At 44.6% G+C, this 10,016-nt stretch overlaps 1 protein-coding gene across 15 annotated transcripts in view; it reads right to left on the bottom strand.

Moving 5' to 3' along the window:
- ATF2 (activating transcription factor 2) overlaps window positions 1-5,904 on the bottom strand; it is a 102,160-nt gene extending 96,256 nt beyond the window's left edge. For 5 of the 15 annotated variants that reach the window (XM_075933682.1, XM_075933683.1, XM_075933672.1 and 2 more), the window contains exon 1: window positions 5,780-5,904. The gene's annotated coding sequence lies outside the window, so the exon portion shown is untranslated. The other 10 variants (XR_012905228.1, XR_012905229.1, XM_075933684.1 and 7 more) reach the window with 3 other exon arrangements.
- Between the last annotated feature and the right edge of the window lie 4,112 nt (window positions 5,905-10,016).

The raw sequence follows: 10,016 nt of genomic DNA on the forward strand, positions 1-10,016 counted from the left end.
GGCCAATGCCAGATGCCCCAGTAGGAGTGAACACAACAGGGAATCATCACATGATCTCTCTCCTGTCATCCAATTCCAGACAAACTAAGGCTAAGGACACCATTCCTACCCATCCTGGCTAATAGCCATTGATAGACCTAACCTCCATAAATTTATCTAGCTCTTTTCTGAACCTTGTTAAAGCCCTAGTCTTCACAACATCCTCTGGCAAAGAGTTCCACAGGTTGACTGTGTGCTAAGTGAAGAAAAACTTCCTTTTGTTTATTTTAAACCTGCTACCTATTAATTTCATTTTGTGACCCCGTAGTTCTGATATTATGGAAACAAATAACTTTTCCTTATTCACTTTTTTCATACCAGTTATGATTTTCTAGACTTGTATCATACCCCACTTAGTCTCCTCTTTTCTAAGATAAAAAGACTGAGGACACATCTAGACTGCCCATAGCTTTCGAAAGATATTCAAATTTGCCACAAATTTGCAGATCTTCTTCCGATCCTGTTTTCAGAAGAAGATATGCAAATTCATGCCAAATTTGGATATCTTCTTTTGAAAACCGAGGGCAGTCTAGACTTGCCCCAAGTCTTTTTAATCTCTCTTCATATGGGACCCATTCCAAACCACTAATCATTTCTGTTGCCTATCTCTGAATCCCCCATCTCTTTAAAATACAGGTTGTATCTCCCTGATCCAGCACTATCAGGAATTGACCAGTCTCATATGAGGTATTTTGTTGGCCCTGGGGAGGTTATTTCTGGCCTGCTGGTCAGCTCTCTCTCCCCACCTTCCAATGCAGCAGCAATACACAGCCCTGCTGGAGCCCACTGGCACTCCAGCCAACCTGTTGGCCTAGCTAGATTTGTGTGGCCGGGCCCCCAGCCACTGGCCCTCCACCAGGACTCTCTGGATCAAGAACATTTATGGTCCTGCTGCAATACCAGACCATCCTGATTGAAAAAGGTCCAACCTGTAGTAACATTTTAAATCAGAGTAATCATAGGTATTTTTTGTAACAGTAAAGATATTTCAGATAGAAGTTAGGGATTGTGAAAGTAGAAAGAATTATATTGGAAGAGAAGATTATGTTTATAGGTATGCAGCTCAGAATGAAGCCAGGTGTGCCTGGAATACAGGCAGTCCCCAGGTTACTCGGATCCATACATACGAACGGGGCTTTTCTTGCCGCGGAGGACGGGGGCAGTGGAACTGCCCAGACGTGCCGCGGTCCCGCTGCCCGCATCCTCCGCAGCGAGAAAAGCTGCTCCGCGTCTCCCTGGTTTGCTCGGGGGGGGGGGGGGGGGGGGTGAGGCGCGCAGCTAGTGCACCGCTTCTCCCCCCCCCCCCCCCCCGAGCAGACCAGGGAGACGCGGAGCAAAGCCGCAGAGGACATGGGCGGCGGGACGGCAGCGCATCTCGGCAGTCCCGCTGCCCGTGTCTCCCTGATCTGCTGGGGGGGGGGGGGGGGGGGGGAGGGCCGTCACAGCTAGTGCGCCCGCCCCAGCAAACCAGGTTTTTCTCGCCGGTGTCTGGGGTAGAGCAGCTGGGGTGCTGCCGGGTTGGTCCCGCAGCGCTGCTCCTCGGCGCTACTGGACCAAACCGGCAGCACCCCAGCTACTCTGCCCCAGGCGTCCTGATTCAGCCGCTGCTGGTCAGTTTCAGCAGCGGCTGAATCAGGACGCCTGGGGCAGAGCAGCTGGGGTGCTGCCGGGTTGGTCCAGTAGCGCCAAGGAGCGGCGCTGCGGGGACCCACCCGGCAGCACCCCAGCTGCTCTACCCCAGGTGTTCCCAAGTCAGCCACTGCTGAAACTGACCAGCGGCTGACTACAGGAAACCCGAGGCAGAGCTGCTCTGCCTCGGGCTTCCTGTAGTCAGCCGTTGGTCAGTTTCAACAGCAGCTGAATCTGGACGCCAGTTCCGACTTACATATAAATTCAACTTAGGGACTGTAGGTTTGTTCTTATCTTGTACGTAACCCGGGGACTGCCTGTAACTGGAAAGGGAACATTAGGTGTTAGGCAGAAAGTAATTTAGGTAGCCAGGGAGATATGGACAGGAGATTGCTGTGTGCTTGATGTGGAAATGAAGATACTTGACTAGTCTCATACTAATAAGTTTTGCCACCTTTTAATCTTGTTAAGTTGGCTTTCTTTTGACTGTATAAATCTAAAGGGCTTGAGCCTTGTATGGTACTCACATTTTCTGGGTATATTAGCAAAGCGGCTTTGCTAAAGAAACAGAGCGGTCAGACAAATCTGTGAGTCCTGTGTCTGACTTTGACAGGATGTTAAAATTATTCGACTAGTCAGTTAACTGCAGTCGACAATTTCCATTGACTACTTGACTTCCACATTCCTTCTTTGAAATGTACAAGAACCCCAGTAGGAGAGGAGGAATTTCAAAGGAGGAATGCGGAACCACGCCTGTAGCCCAGGGATAGCAGGAAGTCCCACTGACTCTGGGCTGCATGCAGGTGCCAACTCTGAAATGTATAAAAGTCCCCAACAGGGGCTCTTGTACATTTCAAAGCCATGGAGTCCAGGGTCAGCTGGGGACTCCCCAGGTGATCCCAGGTTCTGCTTAAATGACACAGAGAGCCCAGATCAGCTGAGCAGTTCCCAGCTGAACTTCAGGCTCTGCGCAGCAGCAGAATCCAGGGTCAGCTTGGGACTCCCTGGGCTCCGCTTGGCCAGGTTCCACATGGCATATTCCCAGAACCTGGGATCAGCTGAGGAGTGACACTCCTTGGCAGATGCCCCTTTGAAACGCACCTTGGGGTTTCAAAGCAGCAGTGCTGCGCAGCCACATTGAAGTACCTCTTCTTCCCCCCACCTCCTTTGGCTGCCTCTATATAATAGAAGCAGCCAAAAGTGGGGGGGGGGGGGGGGGAAGGGGAGAGGAGGGCGGACATTGACTAGTCAATTGACTATCTGATAAGCATTTGCTTATCGGATAGTCAGCTAGTTGACTAGTCTTTAATATCCCTAATAGAAGTGTAAGTTAACAGTGTCCGATACCATGAAACTCTATATTTGGTGTACACACACACACACACACACACACACCAGTAACATCCCATAGCTCCAAGGAGGAACATGGACCTATGTGTACCAAGATGCAAGAAAGCAGTACCTGCCTACAAGGGCTTACAGTGTAATTTAAGACAAGACATAGCAAGAGAAAGTATCAAGCAACACGGAATGGTTGAAGAGACTACAGGGTCACTGTAATAAGATGATGCAGTTAAATAAGCTAGCTAATGCACACAACTTGACTTCAGGAAGTATCATCATATTATGCTTGTCACAATGAAAGTCTTCAATGGGTTCTTTACAAATGGGAATTTGATAAACATTTTTTGAAAATGGAAGCATACTAGGACGAGTTCAGATTAAATTTCAGAAAAGCAATACATATCATGAAATAGATAAAGATTGGCACATGGCTTTTATTTGTGATCACAAATATCCACAGACAAAAAAAAGATGAACTACAATGGCTAAAAATGGAATTAAATCTTGACATAACAGGCACATCAGAAACATGGCCAAATGTCAAAAGTTAATGGAATACAGTATTATCTGGGCATATCCTATCCAAGAACAAACTGTGTGGGAGCAGCAGTGAACCCATAAAGATTTAATATAATCAAATAAGATAAAAATTTCTGAGTAAAAAGGAGGATACATGGCAGAATCTGTATAGTTATAAAATGCCTAGTGAAGACTACAGATATCAACAAAATTAAACTTACCAACCTCTAAGTCTGAGTAAAGACATTGTGTGTGCAATGAAGATCAAAATATTAATGTACAACTTTAACTACCCAAATATAAAATGATAAATAGGTTTCCTACCCTCCTGCACAAAATGCATTTTTATTAATGTAAATTTCTGACAGTAACCTTTAATGTAACAATAAGCCCCAATAATGTTTTAGATTTTTTTTGTTCAAGTTCACTCATTGCAAAAAGGCCCTTTGAAATATGCTAAGTGTTATTTTCATGGCGCTTTAGTAGATTTTATAACTAAGAGATTAGAGCATTATTCTACCTAATCCAGTAACTTCTTCTCTGGTTCTAGTTCCGCAAACACTTGCTTTAAATAATTGAGCTACTACCAGTAATGAAGTAAAGTTAAATTTATGCATAAGTGTCTGCACTATTGGGCCTCTAATAGCAGCCACTACCAGATACTTCAGAGAAAGGTTTAAAAAAAGTCTTGCATTTCACAATTATGGAAACACCTGTCCACAGGGTTCCCCCCCAGCTGCTACTGGTTGTCTTATACTCTAAAGCAATAGCTGTTTTCCCCTCCTAAAATATTTCAAATGGAAGCACAGAGCTCTTTGGAAATTTTAGACATGGTTTGCAGTTCCCCACGCCCCCGCAGGAGTCCATGGACCACAGGCTGAAAACCACAGCCATCGAGCATAATTTGAATCTTATACCTTTTTACCTTATCTAAACTAAATGTGGATATTCTCAGTAGACACAAAAATGGCTATTTTAATCTGCCTAAACTCTTGCACTCAGAAATTGCTTCTGCTGTTGTCCCAAACTAAATCCAAGATTCATTGACTAGGATATAAAGGGAATAAAGATTTTACTAAAGGCAGGGAAAGGATGGAAGATAGAAAACAAAAAGCTCAGAATTCAATTATTTGGAGAAAAAGATAAGCATAGAATTTACTTTTTTGGGGGGGGGGGGGGAGAGAGAAAAGGCATCCAAATTACATGAGATACAAGAGTATCCCAACTCATTTCATTTGCAAAGACAGTATTATTTTGTGTGAGGGAAACCAAAAGATTGCAAATTGTAAAATAAATTTACTAGGTGGTGGGAGTGGACATGACAACACATTAAGTTCCTAGTACCTACAATAGTGAACAATCCTGAGGCAAGAGATGGGCCCCTCAGGGAAGATGTTCACAACCTTCAATATAACTATCATGCTTTGAATGTCTGGGCATCAGCTCTGCCTCTCATAAAGAGTCCTCCAAAATGGGCCACAATAAGTGAAAGGTTATTGAGAGGACCCTAAAGAAAATACCTACAATTGGCAGCACAGTGTCGAGCTCCCACTCAACACAGTCACAATGGTGATGTGCCCCAGCAGAGCACTACAACCCAGGCCAGGCTGGAAGTAGGTACAGGCCACACAATCGCATCGGCACTTACGGGCAACAGAGCGACAGCCCCCTCTCTGGCTCTGCCCTCCCCTTTTAGCACTTGCTGAGGGCACCTGGGTCTCCTCTCCCTCCACCCGCCCCTCTCTACTCTCAGGCAGTCACAGGCGAAGAGAGGAACCTTCCCGCTTCTCCTTTGGCTCGGTCCCGTCGCAGCAGGGGAAGGGGCAGGCCCACTTTACCCTTGCAGGGGAGAGCGCCCCCAGCGCCCCCGGGGACGGGTGGGAGCCGGCTGTATCTATCAGGGCAGCCCGCTTCCGGGGAAGAAGCCTCGCCCTGCTCCCCAGCCCCCTCCTTGGGGCAGCCGCAGGGACCAGCCTACCTCGGGGGCGGGTAACAGTCTCCTGCGCGCTGGCTCCGGCCCGAACCCCGCGGCTCTAAGGGTGGCGGGGGCCACAGGCGGGGGTCTCCGTGGAGAGCGGCGGCGCCATGTTAATACCTCCCGGGCACCCCCACTTAGCCCAGCCCAGCCCGGCCCGGCCCACGCCGCCCCCTTCCCTCGCCCGCTAGGGCCGAGGCGCCGCTACCCACAACACCCCGTTACAACGCGCCAGAGGCGCTGCCCTTCGCCGCGCTCTGTTTACAAACTCACCCGGGGAGAGGGGCCGAACCGCACATTAAAGGCCGGGTCCCCCATAGGCTTCCGTCCCTTCTCGCGATAACTCACTGGCATCCCCCCCTCCCCAGGCCGAGGGAAAGGGGTCACGTGATCCACGGGAGTTGCAGCTGGCGGTAGCATAGAGAAGGCCCCTGATTGGTTTGCAGGGTGGGGCCCTCTAGTGTCTGGTTGGCCGGAAGCGCTCAATTGTGGGGGCGGGGATGGACGCCTGTAGGTGGCGTTTTGCTAAGCTGGTCTTCTCAAAGTCGAGCGGCTGGAAGGGCAACGTTAGCGCCGCGTCTCTAACGACTGGCCCAGGGCTGCTCCCGCGTCCGGGTTAGAACGGAAGATAATGCGGGGGAGGAGGGGCATGACAGAGGAGATTTAAAATCGACCTCGTGACCGTTTTGTGGTAATTCAAAGTGCATTGTCTTTGGGGGCAGGGGCCGTCATTTTGTTCTGTGTACAGCCCTGGCAGCACAGTGGGGTCCGGGTGGGTCCCTGACTGAGGCTCATCGGGGCTATGATAATACAAATGAATTATGTTAATTAGTGTTACCCCACTCACGTTAACTCTCTACTATCCTGGGCCTAACACAAGGGCAGCAACACTGCAAACAACGGTTGTTCTTTGAGACCCTGTGGGATAAAGATTATAGTAGGAGCTTTATATAAATGTAAAATAATTTGTGATTGCTCATTGGGCTTGAAAGGCTCAGAGCAGGAAGCAATGGGGATCTTATACTTTCCAAATAATAGATGCTGGGAGTGCTAGAAGTGGTTTCCATCATAAACAGGGTTTGTTAAGTGGTTCTCAAAACTCTTGACTGTAGAGGCTGTGTCTAGACTGGCAAGTTTTTCCGCAAAATCATCTGCTTTTGTGGAAAAACTTGCCATCTGTCTACCCTGGCCACTTGAATTTCCGCAAAAGCACTGACGATCTCATGTAAGATTGTCAGTGCTTTTGCGGAAATACTATGCTGCTCCCGTTTGGGCAAAAGTCTTTTTCTGAAACACTTTTGCGTAAAAGGGCCAGTGTAGACAGCAGAGATTTCGTTTCCGCAAAAAAGCCCCGATCGCAAAAATGGCGATTGGGGCTTTTTGCGGAAAAGCGCGTCTAGATTGGCCACGGATGCTTTTCCGCAAAAAGTGCTTTTACAGAAAAGCTTCCTGCCAATCTAGATGCGCTTTTGCGAAAATGCTTTTAACGGAAAACTTTTCTGTTAAAAGCATTTCCGGAAAATCATGCCAGTGTAGACGTAGCCAGAAAGTATACCAAGCCAACACCCTTGTTCCAACTATACCACTTTTCTTTCATAGCCATTAGCGCCAAGAGATAATTTGTTCTGTGGGGACAGGAGGTAAGAACAGACAGAAGAGGAGAGACAAAGGTGGATCAGAGACCGAAGACTGCCACAGATGTGTGCCACTGGAAAAATCTGTACAGTAAGGCTACGTCTAGATTGCATCCCTTTTTCGTAAAAGGGATGCAAATTAGACGTATTGCAATTGCTAATGAAGCGGGGATTTAAATCTCCCCTGCTTCATTAGCATAAAAATGGCTGCCGCTTTTTTCAGCACGGAGCTTTGCCAGAAAAAAGCGCCAGTCTAGACGCGGATCTTTCGGAAAATAAAGCCTTTTCTGAAAGATCCCTTATCCTCTTATTTAGAAAAGAGTGATCCATTAAAAAGGAACAGGATAAGTCTTCTGGTTAAGCTTATTCAGCATGGATAAGTGATCCAAAGTTAGATACTATCTCATAATAGCAGATTGAAGTAATTCAGGATTACTTGGCAGGTTGTCTATTGAAATTATAGTGTGTAATCATGCCCAGAGGTTATCCTAACTTAATGCACAGAGGTAGAAGTGAAGTCATGTTACAGTGTGAGCATTTGAATGAGCAGATGCTTTAACACTGAGAAGCGAGGTAGGCGTACTGCCGGACAAATCACATTTTAATTTGGACCAATTCCCAATGTTATCTGGAAGAGTATCTTGGATACAATTTGGTTCTGAGTCCATTGTGGCAGGAAAGCAAGAGTTGCGTTGCTCAACTTTTACTAATAGGTAGAAGGGCATGGTTTTGGATATATAAATATTCTTATTGCAGGGGTTTGGAGTAAACTAATAAAAGTTGCAGTCATTTGTTAAACCAAAAAAACAATGTTCAGAGCCTTTATTTACAACATGGTATAGTTGTAAAAATTAGCTAAGGCATGCTCAAGAAGCAAAATGACCACTGAATGACTAAATAAAACAAATGTATAAACATATGACAATTATGTACAAAAATTACACTTCAAAACTGGTAGGGATCTGGAATACCAAACTATATAATAATTTCATTATGCCTTATGAAAATTCTGACAAGGAAGAATTTAGAAATTTTCATGTGCAGGCCTTATCCTCATATCATTCTTACCTACTGACACACAAGGAGTATTTTCTGAATTATAACTAGAAAAACTTTATAATTATTGAATTTGTATTTTCCATGCTTTTAAATATAATCGTTAGTCATTATGGGTGCGTCTAGACTGGCAAGATTTTGTGCAAAAGCGAGTGCTTTTGCACAAAAACTTGCCAGATATCTACACTGGCAGCTTGAATTTGCACAAGAGCACTGACGTTCTAATGTAAGAATTCAGTGCTTCTTGCACAAATACTTTGACACTCCCGCTCAAGGATAAGCCCTCTTGCGCAAGAATACTTGCGCAAGAGGGCCAGTGTAGACAGGCACCTTAATTTTTTGTGCAAGAAAACCCGATGGCTAAAATGGCCATCAGAGCTTTCTTGCGCAAAAGTGCGTCTATACTGGGCACGGATGCTTTTGCGCAAAAACATCCGTGCCAATCTAGACGCTTTTTTGTGGTAATACTTTTTATGGAAAAACTCTTCCGTTAAAAGTATTTCCGCAAAATCATGCCAGTCTAGACACAGCCTTAAATGTATGTGATCACTCTCAGCATTGCTCCAAGTTTTTTCACTTATTGGCCAGTTTGGTTCCTGGCAATTTTGAGGGACTAGGTCACTTCTGTCAACAATCTCCATAGGGGTCAGACAAAGTTGCTAAATACCTTGTATTCTATGAAAATGAACCACAGGGAATGTACCCAGAAATCGCTACATTTCAGGGTTACACCAGCATCATCATCAGTATTGATGTACACTGAGTGCAACTGCCCACGTGTAACACTCAATTGTCATTGTTCTGTATGACCGAGCTCTAACAACTTGTGATGTTCAAAATTAGACTGCGGTGATTTTTAAGTTGACAATGTCCTTTTAAATAAAATACAAAATGTTAGCTAAAACATTTTGAATTTTAATTAGAAAATTCCAGCAACTACAGTACTAAAAGCATCTTTGTGGCTGATCCAAGACAGCAAGGAAAGTTTTATAAACGAAGCAGGAAAATGTTATGTAATTTAAACATTGCTTATTGCTACACTGAAGTGGTAGATATATTTTTAGCTCTTCAAAATGCAGTCATAAGTTTTACAAATACTTGGACTGCAAATTATATATATAACAAAATGTTAGTGTTATCAGCAGAACAAAGTGTAGTCCACATGGTCACCTGAATCCAATTAATATTAGTGAGTCTCACAGTTAACAGGGCAATGAAATTTCCTCAAGACTACAATGCCTAAATAGGGCTGGCTGGTATCCGGTTTTGAACTGGAGAGTCCAGTATTTGAGCTTTCTGTTCGGGAAACAAATTGAGAAAATATAAATGTCCAGTATTTTCTAAATAAGATGTAATGTAGATTGTGATTTAATGTCACAATTTTTGTTGAAACCATCCGGCAACCTTATGCCTAAAATGTAATGGGGAAAACAAAAGGATCTTTCTTTACAAGTTTGTCTTTTTGAACTAGAATGTTTATGTCCTTAAACAATGCAGCAAAAAAGTATTGCTATAAATTTTAACTGTTTCCTTTAGTTATGTAAATTTTTATTTTAATTATACCTAAAGCAATAGCTCAATTACACGTAAAAATTGAATCTATATTTCACATTTAATTGACGTATCTGAGGCTTGTTGATCATTAAGTGACAGTAAGTATTCCATAATGGGTCAGACAATGTCGACTCAAATCGTATTTCCATCTGAAACATTTAACTTTCGTAGATACAAATGTAGCAGCTAAAATTCCTCTGAGAATAAAGAATAAAATGATTTTTTTCCAGTTTGTCAATTAGTGAATTATCTGACCTCTCAGTCCT

The sequence above is a fragment of the Pelodiscus sinensis genome, chromosome 7 (genome assembly GCF_049634645.1).
Source record: "Pelodiscus sinensis isolate JC-2024 chromosome 7, ASM4963464v1, whole genome shotgun sequence".
In the NCBI taxonomy this organism is placed as follows: Eukaryota; Metazoa; Chordata; order Testudines; family Trionychidae; genus Pelodiscus; species Pelodiscus sinensis.